The sequence below is a fragment of the Gorilla gorilla genome, chromosome 11 (assembly GCF_029281585.2).
Source record: "Gorilla gorilla gorilla isolate KB3781 chromosome 11, NHGRI_mGorGor1-v2.1_pri, whole genome shotgun sequence".
NCBI classification, from domain to species: domain Eukaryota; kingdom Metazoa; phylum Chordata; class Mammalia; order Primates; family Hominidae; genus Gorilla; species Gorilla gorilla.
In genome coordinates, this window is record NC_073235.2 from 21256354 (window position 1) to 21272143 (window position 15790).

General features: G+C 39.5%; 1 protein-coding gene and 1 long non-coding RNA gene across 5 annotated transcripts in view; one reads left to right on the forward strand and one right to left on the reverse strand.

Moving 5' to 3' along the window:
- Positions 1-10110, reverse strand: part of LOC129532167 (uncharacterized) — a 33826-nt gene extending 23716 nt beyond the window's left edge. Inside the window, exon 1 of the long non-coding RNA XR_008677814.1 lies at positions 9953-10110. This is a non-coding gene — a long non-coding RNA (uncharacterized lncRNA). The remainder of the gene's footprint in view (positions 1-9952) is intronic.
- The window catches only part of PTPN4 (protein tyrosine phosphatase non-receptor type 4), a 224243-nt gene continuing 218522 nt past the window's right edge, over positions 10070-15790 (forward strand). Inside the window, exon 1 of one of the 4 annotated variants that reach the window (XM_055380519.2) lies at positions 10070-10702. The gene's annotated coding sequence lies outside the window, so the exon portion shown is untranslated. The remainder of the gene's footprint in view (positions 10703-15790) is intronic. The other 3 variants (XM_019022677.4, XM_055380517.2, XM_055380518.2) reach the window with 3 other exon arrangements.

The following is a 15790-nucleotide window of genomic DNA, read 5'->3' on the forward strand; positions in this document are numbered from 1 at the left end:
AGTAGGGGCAATAAAGGAAATTGATGTTCTCTGAGATTGATTTGTCAAATATTATGTATATCTTTTGCCCATTCCCAAATTCCTTCACTTAATTCTAAATTTGATTTTAACAGCCTACGAATTCCTATTGGATTAAATCTTTACGACTCATCTGTACTTTCAAGTTCCTGTAATTGAAAATTCCATTTATATGTGATTTTCTTATTATTATAGTATCTTTTTTTGCACACCAGAGGACACCTGGGTGTGTATTTCAGGAAGGTATATAGACCTGTTTGGACTGGCCTAATAGTCAGATTGTCATCAATAAGAAGGAATGAGGCACACAAAATTTAAGCCTCACGTTTAAGCCTTGCCCTGCCCTCCACCTACAACTCTCTCTCTGTCTCTCTTTCTCTCTCTCTCTCTCTCTGAAACCTGATGCTCAGATAGAAAGTTGGGTTCTAGGCCAGATGCGGTGGCTCACGCCTGTAATCCCAGCACTTTGGGAGGCCAAGATGTGCAGATCACGAGGTCAGGAGATCGAGACCATCCTGGCTAACATGGTGAAACCTCGTCTCTACTAAACATACAAAAAATTAGCCAGGCGTGGTGGCAGGTGCCTGTAGTCCCAGCTACTCGGGAGGCTGAGGCAGGAGAATCACTTGAACCTGGGAGGCAGAGCTTGCAGTGAGCCAAGATCGCGCCACTGCACTCCAGCCTGGCAACAGATTGCAACTCTGTCTCAAAAAAAAAAAAAAAAAAAAAGTTGGGTTCTAAACTGTGTGACTTCGATAATCCTTAGTGCTAGTATTGACAGGAGAAGAACCTAAAGTAGTTAGAAACTAGAAGTGGCAAACTTGAACCAGCAATTGCAAGACTTTGTAAGTCACTGATTTTAATGAAAGAGACATTTGTCTCACTCATAATGGGCAGTTTGTCTTTTAATTCTGAGAAAGTTAACCTAAAAAGAGTGAAGCACAACCTTAATTTTTGTTTTAGTGTGTTCCCGGACATTCAGATTGAAGAATAAAAATGTATATAACTTGCTGAATGCCTACAATATAGTTTAGATAACTTAGTCGGTTTTTCCAGTGAAAATTATTAGGCCACAGTAAAATGCTGGGTTAACCTGTCAACATTCAGTAGAAAATTCAGGAACTATAATAAATAGGGGGGCCAACAGCCTTTACTGAAAATTATTACAAATTTTAGTCAAGTGACTAGCAATAAGCTTTGAAGATCACCATTTGTTATAATCTATTATAAGTTTTGCTTTACCTCCAGCAAAAGTTCTCATATAAAATTGGAAACATTATTTAAACTGTTTAAATATATGATGATAACACATCAAATCTCTAGTATCTCACATCTACAAGATTACAACAGACTTTTGAATTTCCTTCCCCTACACCTCAGGCATAGAACAGACTCCCCTCAGTGCAAAGGTTCCCACGGCAGTGATTACTAACTAGGGATGGGACCTAGAAGGGTGTGGGTGACACATCGAAACTGGGTGGGGAAAGGAAGGGTATTGATGTAGCATCTCAGGTGATTCTGAGATGCCCCTCATGGGGAGATACTACCACTGTTTTAACCAGTGTGCCAGGTTCAATCCTTGCCCAAATGTAATCTCTCCTTCCTCAATACCATGACATTAATTTTTCTTAAATCATTCACTTTATCATCATACTCCCTTTCTTACACACCTTCATCATCTATCAGTTAATGTTCATACTCTTCAGCTTGACTTTCAAGAAACACTGCACCTCTCCCTCCCACCATCATCACAAAGCTTCATAAGATTAGAAGTTGGCTGTATCTCCTGTACTACCCCTTGCCATTACATTACCCTTTGAGAATGGTGCTGGAAAAATCAGTTTATTTCAACAATTTTTTTTTTTTTTAAATTTTAGGCTCTAACATGTATGGCTACGGGGGACCCAAGAGTAAACAAAAGCCAGGATCACTGTTCTAAGGAGCACAAAAGTCAACTGGAGAGAAGAGAGGAAACTGGCCATTGCAGCCTCACAGGCTGTGTGCTTTACTTGGGCACAGGGAATTGAGCCTTGAGTGATGGGAGGTCAAGGTGGCTTCTGGGAGGATCCAGTCTGAGAGCTGAAATCCAAAAGGTGAGAAGGAATTTGGCAAAGAAAGGGAAGGCAGGACATTAAAGGCAGAAGGAAAAGACTCCATATAAAAAGGTGAGAAGGAGTGACCAGCTCAGGATGGATGAGTCATCTGTGGACCAAATCTGTGAGGGAGAGAGTTGACATATCTATTGCTGAAAATAATCTGGGGATCACTGAAGTCCAATCACGGTAATGTGGGATATACTTAGAAGTGCTAAAACCAGAGAAATTGTTGACTCAAACCAGTACATTGAACACGCCTGCTTGGTGGCAATGGACAGAAGGGAACATCCTAGAAGTGTGACAGGCTGTCACAGTCTGTCTGTGCTTGTTAAGCACTGTCCAAGGGACAGACATATGCATCACTTGGGCATGAGTATTGTCATCACTAGAGGGAGATGCTCCATGGTGGGGCTGGGAGAGATCTCTATTCTATGTTCCCTAAATAACCTTCTCATGCCTAGAGACCTCCATATTGGAAAGAGGCTGTCATTATAGCAAACATCAGTATCTGGTCCCTTCCAAAGGCATATTTGCTTTAAAAAAGAGAGTGATTTTACTTTATAACCAGTTTCTTAAAAACAGTTTAGCATATGGACAGTGCCAAGTACCTGATTAATGTGTGTGTTCTGAGAAGATCAAAATTTGGGCTCTGTAAAGCCAAGGACTAGGCTCTGGGCCCTGGTGGCTCCATGGGGCTCTGCCACATGGAAGGCACTAACTAAGAGGTCAGCAGGCCTCCTCTTTAAATGCAATAAGAACGATTTGTGTGTCCTGCTACTATGGTTACTTGTGTGTTTTGCATCTCCTCTGTCTTCTCCTTGCCCCCATCTCCATCTAGAATGTAACATGGAGCAGTGTGACTCAAAGTGCCATGCTGTAAATGGTTTGTCACTGGTCCAAAACAAGGTAAATCCAGAAACTGAGAGTAAGAGTTAGAACATTTTAGAGAAATTTGACAGAGTAATTAATTTCTGTTGAATCTGATAAAATATTGGAGTTTGTTTTTTATTATGCTGTATGTCTTTGTTTTTTCATTTCATTTTATAGTAATTTATTTCTACAAAAATATTGGTCCATGGTGAATTGGTCTTTCACCCCAGATAGTTTGAGAAGCACCAATATAGAGGGTAGGGATCCCTGTTTTACATTGATGGTGTATGACATTCAGTGCCTGTCCAAATGTTAACCTGGCTGCACAGTAGAATCACCTTGAGAGCTGAAAAAAATAAATCTTTATATCCCTCTATAGAGAGAAGCTTCAGCTCCACCCTCACCAATTAAATGAGAAGTGAGGTGGGATTAGGGTGTGTCAAGGGCATCTGCATTTACTAAAAACTTCCTTGGTGTTTCTAACTTCCAGCCAGGAATGAAATCCTTAATGTGGGTGGTATCCAATCAATGACCACAGGTTGAATGAATGACTAAAACATGTCAGCCAGCCAACAACAGGTGTTTATTACACACCTGACAGTGCTGTACCAGGTGCTGAGTAACACATTATAAAGTCATGAAGCTTAATCAAGATTTTCCAATCTGATGATAAAGCTCCTATTACAAAACCAATACAAAACAAAGGGCACAGATTAATAAACCTACAATATTCACCCACAAATAAAGTAACATTTATACACTATGGATGGATGAAGCCCAACTCTCTCTCTGTCTCTCAAAAGCAAACAGCATATTCAATAACATGTCACCTAATGGGAAAGAGATTTCCTTAGGCTGGTGTCTCCCCGTTGGTCAAAGAATCCACTAGATGTCACTCAAGGTCCCTCAAGGTTCCCTTTCACAGACTGCGTGGTCTTTAATTTTACATCAGATCATTTTCCTCACCAAACTTTGTCCCCACAGTCCAAGACTCCTAATGGAAACCATGCAAAATGTAAGGCACAGAACATGCTGGTTGTTTGATCTCCTTCCATGGCTTTCCCTAGCACTCTAGGGCCACACCATTCATGCATCTATTCAAGAACAGTAACTGAGGGCTGATGTTCTACGACACGTTAGTTTAAGCTGTGGTGGAATCACGACGAGTGAAAATAGCCTTGGTTCTGTCCTCACGGAGTTTACAGTTTAATCTATGAAAGCACTCTTCATTCTAATTTGTGTTGTTTATTTATTTATTAGTTCTCCCTTCAGACCAGAAGCTCTCAAACTTTTTTGGCCACCACATCCAAGTAAGAAAGAGATTTTATATTGCAATCTATATTCACACAAATGCTCAAACATATAACCAAAGTTAAAGTTTCACAGTACAGTGCTTATCTTCATGTTGCGTGATACACTCTGATATTTTCTAGTCTATTCCAGTTCCTTTTTTTTTTCAAAATGCTAGTCATGATCCGCCAAATTGATTTCACAATCCACTAATAAGTCACAATCCTAAGAATAAAAAATACTTGACTAGAGGGCAATGGTAACCTCTTGTGCCTAGCAAACAGTAAGTGAGCAATATATTTTTTTAAATGAATGAAAATTATGAGGACTAATTTGCATTAATGTTTACATTAAGAAGAAATAGATACAGATTAAGTGGTTTATAATATGTATAATCAGTGTCCTAAGAACACATTTCTATATACACATTACATTCTATATATGCAATTGTAATGGATAATTTTTTTCAGATAATCTATACCAGCTATACTAGGTACACTATATATGCTGTCAATGTAATTTATTATTTCAGTCACAATCAAGGACTCACATATTTTAAATTCACATAATTAAAAATATGTTCATCTTGGAAAAAGAAGTCATAAGCAGCAATGAACTCTTTCAGATATTAAAACTCATTATAAATTCCAATAGTAAAAGAGCCTGGGATTAGAGACCATAGCAACAGAATAATGGCCTCCAAAGATCCCTAATCCATAGAACCTGTGAATGTTAGCTTGCATGGTAAAAGGGATTTTGCAGATGTGGTTAAGTTAAAGATTTTGAGATGTGGATATTATCCTGGATTATATGAGTAGACACAATGCAATCACAAAGATCCTTATAAAAGGGAGGCAAGAGGGAGAAAAAAAGGCAGAAAAGATGATGAGAGAGAGACTTGATGCCGTGCTACTAGGTTTGAAGATGGTGGAAGGAGCCATGAGCCAAAGAATGCAGGTGGCTTCCAGGAGCTGGAAAAGGCATGGAAACAGATTCTCCCCTAGAGCCTGCCTCCTCAAGGAACACAGCTTGGCAACCTATTTTGGACTTTTGATGTCCAGAACTGTAAGATAATAAATTTGTGATCTTTTAAGCCACTAAAGTTATGGTAATTTTCTTGTTTGTTTTTTGGGAGTTGTTTTTTTTTTTTTTTGAGACAGAATCTCACTCTGTCACCCAGGCGGAGTCCAGTGGTGTGATCTCAGCTCACAGCAACCTCTGCCTCCCAGGTTTAAGTGAATCTCCTGTCTCAGCATCCCGAGTAGCTGGGACTACAGGTGTGTGTCACCACGTCTGGCTAATTTTTTGTATTTTTTTAGTATAGATGGAACCCCACCTATACTATACCTGGCCACCATGTTGGCCAGGCTGGTCTCGAACTCCTGACCTCAAGTGATCCACCCGCCTCGGCCTCCTAAAGTGCTGGGATTACAGGCATGAGCCACCACGTGTGGCCAAATTTATGGTAATTTGTTACAGCAGCAACAAGAAATGAAAATAGAGATGGAGTAAATAAATAGTTCAATGGCATGAAGTAAAAAAACAGTCTAGATCCAACAAAAACTTTGAGAATTTCATATCTGATGAAAGCAATTTGGTGTGTGTGTGTGCGTGTATGTGTGTGGGTGTGTGTTTATTCCATAAGGTGGTATTAGGACAACTGGATAGTTATTTAAAAAAAAAAAAACAGCTACATCTCTATCCCCTTACACCAAAATTATTTCCCAGATAGCAGAAGACCCATTAGCAATCCTGAGATCAGGATCATGGATTTTTAAGTATTTTAAAAACACAACTAAAAGTACTAGAAGAAAATGTGGGATTTTTTTAAATGTGAAAAATACAAAACCCAGAATGATAAGGAAGAGGTGGATTATAGTAGTAATAACTCTCACACAGTGAGGCAATCAGTAGTCAATTTGCAGCATTTATCAAAGTTAAACATGGCCATACACTTCAACCCAGCAAGTGCATTTCCACGAATTTGTCTTAAAGAAATGCTTCATTATGTGTACAAAGCTTTATGATGAAAATGTTCTTTAGAGCATTATTTGTAACAGCAAAGTACTAGAAACAGCCTGATGCCCATTAATTAGAGAAAGTTAAATATATTATGGCTCAGCCCTTAGATGACATGTATCTACATGTTTTGTTAAGGAATGATTTCCACACTCATTTGTAAGTGAAATATGGTATGATCCCTTGTGTGTGGGGAAAAGAGATGTAGGTTTAGCTTATATATTCAGAGAAAATTCTGGAAGTGTACACAAGAACTGTCAATAGTGCCTACCTTTTGGGAGTGGGACTGACAGTAGGAAGAAGTCTTAGATTTTTAAAATTTTACACTTTTTTGTAGAGTTCCTGATATCAGGATTGCTAATGGGTCTTCTGCTGCTATTCAGCAAGAAAGGAAAAAAAGGAAAGAATTGCTGAAAATGAAGAGGGAGAGCCATGCTCACATGGTGACAAATCTGGGCCAGCTGCCTCAGAGGTATATGGTATAGGATTTTGAATTTTTTTAAGTGTATTTAACACAGCTCTGTGATTAAAGGAAGCCCAAGCCACAGAATCCTGAACTTATTGGAAACATGTGTGACACCTCTTTAAAGGTTTAAATTATTTAAATTTGCTTGCTTTTGCTTTTAAGTTATGCATGAAGATTCCAGGCAGGTAAAAAGATGAAATTCTCCCTTAACTGACTAGCTAAGGCAGACAGGTACCTAACCAAGGTCTCCTGTTGGGGACCAGGTTAGATAGGACTCACATTTGACTGAAAGCCTGTATACCTTTGTATGTCCCACCTCACCAGCGTAGGCAACAAAATCAAGTCAGTTTAAGTCATGTGCTTTTTGAAGTTAAAAATCATACCACTCTGAGCTCTACCTAGCGAGTAGAGTCCAAACTTCCCTTGAGGTTCTTCTCCCTAGGTATCCCCAGTGATCCTACGGTTACTCATTTCTTCCAAAGGAGTCCTCTCCAGTTACTGATAGTGGGTGGCTGGTGAGTCAGCCACAGTGCCTAGTCAAAGTTTCTTCTCCACGGCTGCTGCCTGGGGTCACTGCCAAGGCCCATACAGGCAAGAACAAATGCTTGTTCCCTTCTGGCTGTAGCTACCCAGGGTTAAGAGAGGTCCTACCACTGACCACACAGTGCAAAACGGCCAGTCCTCGCCTGCCAACATCCTCCAAGAATGGATACAACCTTTGCTCTTACTCTCCCAAAGCACAGTCAAGGGCAGACTGCAGACAAGGAAAAAAAAAACAGTCAATAGCAGTGTCTGCCAATATCCAGTAATGTTTGAGGCCACTTTTGAATGAAAAAAAAAATTCTTGCTAACTTCCAACTGTTAAGTCATTTTAATTATGTCTCTTAATTATACATAAACTTTAGGTAATAATTTCTTATTCTTATAGCTCACGTCTATAAAACTAAAACAATTTTAGAAATTAAATTCACAAATTTAAAAAATTCAATTAATATGTATGTAATGTGTGGTGAATGATATTTGTTGTTTTGCTGAAATTAAATTGTCCTTTGATATGAGAATATGGAACTCACTGCTATGGTATGCACTTTTTTGTTTGGCATGCTTATAATTGACTTAATTATCTCAACATTCTTCTCTATTTGAATTTCTGTTAAACTTTTGTGCAGTGTGCCGTAAAGGACGTATGACCTTCACTTAGCCAGAATGCTGTCCTTTCCACAAGAAGTATTCTATTCTTTTCCCATTAGCCCCAGAAAATTAAATTTGTGGTTGGTGCCAAATACAAAATCAAGTGCAGGGTTTCGTTACAAGGTGGTCATCAAATGATCCAGCATAGTGACTAGAATATATTAACTTTTAAAAGAACATAATTTAAGTAAGAGCAAAATATTTACATATTTTGTAGATAATTTGCATATATTTTTTCTTAGACCCCAGTTTAAGGAACAGTAGTCTACACCCCTGCTACTCCAGGATGGTCCAAAAGCCAGGGAGCTTGTTAGAAAGAATCTCTAGGCCAGGTGCAGTGGCTCACTCCTGTGATCCTAGCACTTTGGGAGGCCAAGGCAGGAAGATTGCTTGAGGTCAGGAGGGTTCAAGATCAGCCTGGGCAACACAGTGAGAGCCTGTCTCTATCGAAAAAAAAAAAAAAAAAAAAGAAATGCAGAGTCTCGGCCCACTCTAGACCTAATGGATTAGAACATGCAGTTTAATAAGAACTCCAGGTGATCAGCATGTACATTAAAGTGTGAGATATACTAATTTATTATTTCCCAATTCAATTTTCAGCAGGCCCATGTGAGCCTGGGGCACAGTCTAAAGCTCTCTCTTTTTTTTTAAGGACAATTATTGATTCTTCTCTTTCCAGGGTTGCAGGCAGGTAGATTTAAGGTGAACTCAGATTTTTCAAGGAATAATGGTGAGTATTGGTAACTTCAAAGGGTCCATCCTGGTGACTTGCAGGGGAAGTTCCACTCAGGAACTTTTGTGTCTTGCTTAACACCAGACACAAGACTACATGTAAGCCAGGTGGCTCACATGTGTAATCCCAGCTACTCCGAAGGTTAAGGTAAGATGATCTCTTGAGCCCAGGAGTTGGAGACCAGCCTGACAACATAGCGAGAACTTGCCTCTAAACAAAAATTACATATTGTATGATTCCATTTATATGAAACATTCAATTTCTGGTGGAAGTCTCATATGATCTTTGGTTGGAGGATGACTGGATGTTGACAGATGACAATGAGGTGAAGAGCATTTTAGCAGAGGGAATGGCATGATCGAAGACAGAAAATGGAGAGTCAGAGGCAGGAATGCATATTTAGGGAGGAATGAATGAGCACTGGCTACAACAGAGATCTGGGAAGAAAAGCAAGTGAAGGAAGTAAAGCTGGAAACATGGATTGACAAGTTGTCTTTTTCAAATGGAAAAACTAACAGGTGTGAGGGAGAAGAGAGTCAATAGATATTTGTATCTTTTCCAGATTTGTTCACATTCCCCTGATTTGTAGTCATTTTGTCGGCTTGGGAAAGTGGTTTTTGAAAGATCGTCTTTATAAAGGTAGGCTCTGATAGGATGCTCAAGCTAAGAGCAAGGAAGGACAAAGAAGGCGCCTGGCGACAGAAAAGGGCACTAACAAGAATTGGGCAAAAAGGAAGTGTGGCGGTCCCCAAATCCCTTCTTCCCCCATTTCAGCTGAGATCATTCGCCAGTAGGCAACTGTCGTATTACCAATAAGTTTGTATCACCAATAAAATATTATAATGCACCTGGCTAAAAACCCTGGCGTGATAACACCAAATTCATGTTATTAGAAGGAATTAAATTTTAAAAAGCACACCGTTCCAGGCACACAGAAGGCACCCCCGAACGTTTGTTTTATAAACGCAGGTTGGTTGCTGAGGCTTTGTTTTGGAGCCTACGTTTAGGAGAGGAAATGATTCAAAACTGCCTCCCAAAACCTATATCCTCCAGGAGCACTGAGGTTGGGGCGACCTGCTGCCAGGTGGTCTGGTTTTCCCTTTTAACACAGGCTTCTTGCCCACTATCCGGTCCCTGCGGTCAGCGGGTGCAGCAGTGGGTCGCAGTCCAAACAACCAATCGCGACGCGGCTGCGGGGCGGGGGCCGCAGCGCTCCGCCTCCCCCTCCAATCCGCCCTCCCAATCCTCCTAGGCCGCTCTCTCTCGCACCTGCGTGTCCCTCTGCGCTCGGACTGGTGCGACTTCTCCCAGCGCTAGCGAGGCAGGGTTTTGGCCTCGCCTCTCGCGAGATCGCCTCCTGTTGCTGCCGCCGCCGCTCCTGGCCACTGACTGGCGGCGCCTGCGCAGCCGCCATGTTCGGTTGCTATGCTGCGGCCTAGGAGAGGGGGTGTGCTTGAGGGAGGAGGAAGAGATAGAGGAGGAGGAGGGGGAGGAAGAGGAGGTGGAGAAGGAGGGGGGTGACTGAGCTCCTCTTGCACTCTCACACACAAACGCTGCCCAGGATTACCCGCCAGCTCACGCCGCGCAGTGCGCTTTTCCGCTCCTCGCGCCCCACCGCCAACATTGTTCTCTCAGGACTCCTGGGTCCCAGGGGCCGGAATTGGGCCTGAGCGGGAGAGGAAAGAGACTTGGCTTCGGCCGAGGGGTCGGAGGATTGGGGCCAGGCCCCCTCCCCCACGCACTTTTGGGGGTGTGGATTATCTCATCCCTGCAGGGAGGTAGGAGAGGTCGCCGGCTGCCCGCCTCCCTGCCACCTCCCCAGCGGCGCCGGCCCGCGGCTGCCCAGCAGCATGAGGTGGTGCTGGCGGCTCCGGGTCGTGGCGCGACCGCTGCGGCGGCGGCTGCTCGGGGGGCGCTGAGGTAGCCCCCCGGAGCGGCACGGCGGACGCGCTTCTCTGCGCGCCGGGGCCTCGAGGCTTTTTTTCTGCAGCCGAGAGGACGCGGCTGTGATATACGAAGGTAAGAGGTTCTCCGGTCCCCGCCGGCCTCTCGGCCCTGCACGTTGAACGCGAGGCTCTTACCTGCATGTGTGGCTCCTGGGAGGTGAGCCAGGTGGGGCAAGCCGGAGGTACGAGGATGATTTGAAAGGAAGGAAAAAAGGACAAAAACAAACAAGCAAACAAAAAAACGCTTTCTTTCCTTTCTTCCTGGGACCTCTGCTTTTGCGGGGGTTATAGTTGGAATCTCTGTTACGGGTCAGCGAAGGGACAAGGGATGGAATAGGTGCGGAGATGGAATGTTCCCAGTACCTAAACTCTAGGTAAAGCTTTGGAATCTTGAGTTTTCCATTGCTGGTAGAATTCCTTTTTTTTCTTTTAATTGGCTCATATGAGCGCTTCTTGCACGCTGCATGAGCCAACTATTCCTACCATTGAAGTTTTAAGCCTGTTGTGATTCTACCAGTATATACCTGTATTTGGGAATCTGTAGTTGAGCCAAAAAAAAAAAAAAAAAAGTTGAGATGTGGGTAAACAGTGATGCACTTCGCAGGGTTTCCATAAAATGGAACAGCTTACAGTTGCACAGGTGATGTGTGGATGTTTCTGCAAAACTTAGGGTGGAAGATTTTATGTCTGGGCTTGCATCATGTAGTGACATCAGTATGTACAAGGACGATTTGTAGGATTTTTCAAAACGCCTGTTCTAGGATAACTTGTTATGCATCTGCAATATGCCAGCTGCTTTTCGAATAAGAGGTTTCAGTAATGTTAAGTTTCTGTGTCCAGATCTTGGGCCCAGTTGAAACAGTACAGCTGATTGGTCACATTTAAAACATATTTATGGAGAAAGATAAAAACAAAAGGCCAATGTGTCCGACTTGCAAAAGACAATTAGAGTAGAAAGAAGACTGGAACAGTAAAAGCCAGGGCATTTTTAAATCTTGGTTTTCTGAACTTTAACGTGCCAGAGGAAAACATTTTTTTTTCAATTTTAAGGGGGAAGGAGATGGCCTTAAAATAAAGGATTGTTCAGAGCCTAAACTGTGCTTAATGGAATAGAGCTAGGTATATCATCTAAATCTTGAATTTGACTAATATAAATTCAGCTTTCTTTTAAAGAAGAAACTCGTAAGCAGAAGTTTGTGTATTCTGCAGAACCTCTTCACTAGCTCGTAAGTGTGATCATTTTGTGGACATCACAATTTTTTTGTTAGAATAAATTTATGCTCCAATTACCACAAAAGCAATTTTTATGTCTCTTCGCATTTTTTATGGTACACATATCTTTGTTACATTTTGCATTGAAACACGCACGGTCCCATAATATCGTAATCTTCAGTGATTTATAAGAGAAACAGTCTATTTGGTACATGGGAATGTTTGTGATTTTGCCAGTCTGTTTTAAAAATTTGGCAAGAGGTTTTTAAAATCCAAGGAGGCACCACTATTTTGTAGTTTTTAAAAATATTAATTGAGTAGGTCCATGTTTATTAAGTTAGAAAATCACGGGTTCCTCAAAAGTAGTAATAGACGAGGATGTGATTTTTCTTACTGCCCATTTTTTAACATCTTAGCTTCAGAGCTGTAGGTATTGAATTGAGTCAAACTTGTGTTTTTTTCTTATGTTCTAATTAAATATCTTTTAAAATGTCCCTAGTAACATTGTTACTTTAAATTTATAACACCCGATTTCTAATTTAGGCTAGGCATAAAACCAGCATTGATTGAACGTACTTGCTAAAAATACTTTCTGGGTCGGATGTACTTAGAATGCAGCCTCAGGAAATTTCATTTGAACTATTCTGTGACCAGTGTACACTTCGTTATTGTTGAAGGACTTTTAAAAAAAGTATAGATCTCTCATACTCGATTTAATCAGTTTGGGCGTAGATGCCTAACTTTAAAAAAAAGTATAATAAAGTGGGATAGTAATACAATTTACGTGAGATGGTAATAAAAACTTTTCAGCTTTTTTTTTTTTTAACTTGTATGACTTCGTTAGGTTATTATTAAACTGTGATTTGTATTTTTAAAATAGTTTTGTCTGTTAAACATAATTGAGGTGTACAGTACAGTATCCATTGTTATCTGTTTAGTATTTATTTATGACTTACAAACTCTAAAAGCGGAATCAGTGATCATGGTTTTTAGTAGGTTGTCTTTAAGGAGCAAAGTAAGAGACTAGCAGAAAATTGCAAGGAGGTTTGTTATTGAGAGTACTTCTGCCCCCTGCTTGAGAGTTAATATGGCCACTTTTAAACAAGAAAAGTTTTCCAGAAACGTGGAAATCTTGTTTGGTGTATGTTTAAGGGCAAATGTTTTAAAGTTTTGCCTAAATTCTTAGTTAGAATGCAAAATTGATCAACTCCCTAGGAATGGTTATTGTGGCTAAATATGAATTGTTGCTCCTATGTAAAATTTAGTTATTGGTAGAAGTTTACTAACTGAGTTGAATTTTGTTGTTTTCCTGGGTTATTGCATGTTATGAAGTTTTTTATGTACTATAATCCAGATTTGTTAAATTTGCCAGTTTACTAGAATAAGCTGTGAAGCCTTGAAGTTTGGCTTAGCATTCTGAAAATCCTTTTTATTGTTTGCCAGGAAAGCACTGTAGGAAGGAGGTGTTATCTCTTCATTTAATATTTAATTAGTAGTATAGATGATGAGATAGGATATAATGTAGAAATACCATAGAATCTTCTTTATTGATATGAAAGTACCATTGTCTAGGAACAGCATAATTTCTTTTGCATGAATGGGGAAAAAGAGGAGGGGAAATTTATTAGACTCTTTCATTTCATTAGAGATATCTTCCCTCACATTCATTCTTCATTTCATTATTCTTAAGTAGAAACTTTGGAAGAGAGATGCAAGTATTTGAATTAATTAGTAAGAACAAAATGAAAATTACATCGTATAGACTATCATGAGGAAAATATCAGTTTGGGTTGGTTATTGTGTTTGTATTTTTTAACAAGGAGGTTATATAGAGTAGTAGAAAGAAAAGACCCAGAGGGGAAGAGTGTTAATATTTATTGTCTGTTAAGTGTCAGATACTGTATAAGGGGCTTTTCGTGTTGTCCCTCTCACCAAGTATGCTTTATGAGGTAGGTATTATTAATCCCCTGTCCCCTCCCTGCCAAATAGAAGCTAAGGGAAATGAAATAACTTGTCTAGGCTCATACTTCTAGTAAGTGGAATTCTCTTAAACTTATTCTTTAGATTGGTTCTGTCCAATTAAACTTTCTGCAGTGATGGAAATATTCTTTTTTCCTTCAACTTTATTGAAGTATAATTGAAAAATATCATAGAAATATTTTTTGCACTGTTATGGTAGCCATTAATCATGTGTGGCTATGGAGCACTTAAAATGTGACGAGTGTGTCTGAGAAACTCAATTTAAAATTGTATTTAATTTAAATCAATTTAAATTTATAGCCAGATGTGGCTAGTAGCTATAGTATTGGACAGCATAGCTTTAGGTCTTACTGCTTAGAAAATCTGAGTTGTAGTATTTAATCTTCCACTAGTTTATGCATGGCATTAGGCAAGTTATTTAGTTCTGGGCTTCAATTTAATCTGGTGTGAAAATGAAGGGGTTGCCACTAAAAGATTATCTCCAAGGTTCCTTCTTGCTTAAAGTTCTGTGATTCTTATTAAAACGTACAGTAGCATTTAATATTCACAAGCATTATATCTGAAAGGATCCCCCTCCCCAATATGCTCACCCATTACCTAAAGATTTTTGTTTAGTCAGTTTCTCTTTTTGAGAAGAGTATGTATAAAGCACACATAAAGGATAGTGGATTATTCCCCACCTCCCCAACTGTTTGGCAAAAACATTGTGTAACTCAAGGCAGTACTTTATGATGGAACAAAGTTTGAATCTTTAAAGGCCATATTTTAACATGCCACCTTCCCGTTTAAAAATATATAGGAGTTCCCCGGTGCTTATCAAATTAATTCCAAATTTACCTGCTTGACCTTGAAGACTTTCTACCAACTTCATCTCATTAACCTTGTTTCTCATTCTTGCTTAAAAAGAAAATAGTCTTGTTTTTTCCTTTGTCCTCGTTTCCGTAATTTAAACATCTCCGTCTCCAATTCATGTGCCTCCTCTTTAAACCTTTTTCAAAATTCACCTGTTTCTGGAAGAATGCTGCTTAATCCACTCACAAGGATCAGTTAATGAATCCTGGTAATAAATACCCTAAGTTAATATATGCTTGTTTAGATATAGTTTAATATCTTCTTAAGCTTTTTTTTTTCTTAAGTTTTTATGTTACCTACTCTGTTTCCTTAATTTTCTTAGGTTAAAACAATTAAAATAGGAATAGCGTCTTTTGTATTGTCTTATGAATTTAGTTCATTTTTCAACAATGCTGCTTTTAAAAGTTGCTAATTTTTAAAAAAGATAAATACTGTAACAACATTTACCCTTGATCACCACCATAATAGCTAGTTTTTGTTTCTTTCCAGGTAATTGTTCATATTTAAAAAATAAAGTTGTGTGGTAGAGAGAATTTTGAGAGGAATATAATGGGAACATTGTATAGTAGAGGCTGTGCAATGTAGGGAAAAGATCATAGACTTTGGAGTCAAATCTGGTGTGGAATCTAGCCTCAAAAACCTTGGGCAAATTGTCTAATTTCTGAGTCAGGTGGCCTTGAATTGTGAGGATTAAGATAATATATGTAAGGCATCTAGCACTGTGCTTTAAATAGAAGAGATGATCAATAAGTGATAGTTGGTATTATTTTTTCATTTTTCTATTCCCATCTTCATGAATATTATTTATTTATTTTAGCTACCCAAAGCCACCAAGGTCAATGAATATAATTTAAGTGATTAGTTAAACATTCAGGTGATATACCATAACTGATTTAGACATTTACATTTTGTTAACCGGTTTTTTGTTTATTTCCTCAGTTTAAAACCCTAGGACTGGGATAACAGTCAAGTGTCATGAATATTTCTATGCCAGATCTCTCTCTTACAAAAGTACCTACAGTGGGTGTTCTTGTTTTGGGAGGAAAAAAATGCTAATTTTATAATTGTATTTCATTGTTTTAATTAATGTAATTTGAAAATTTATTTGGTGATGATG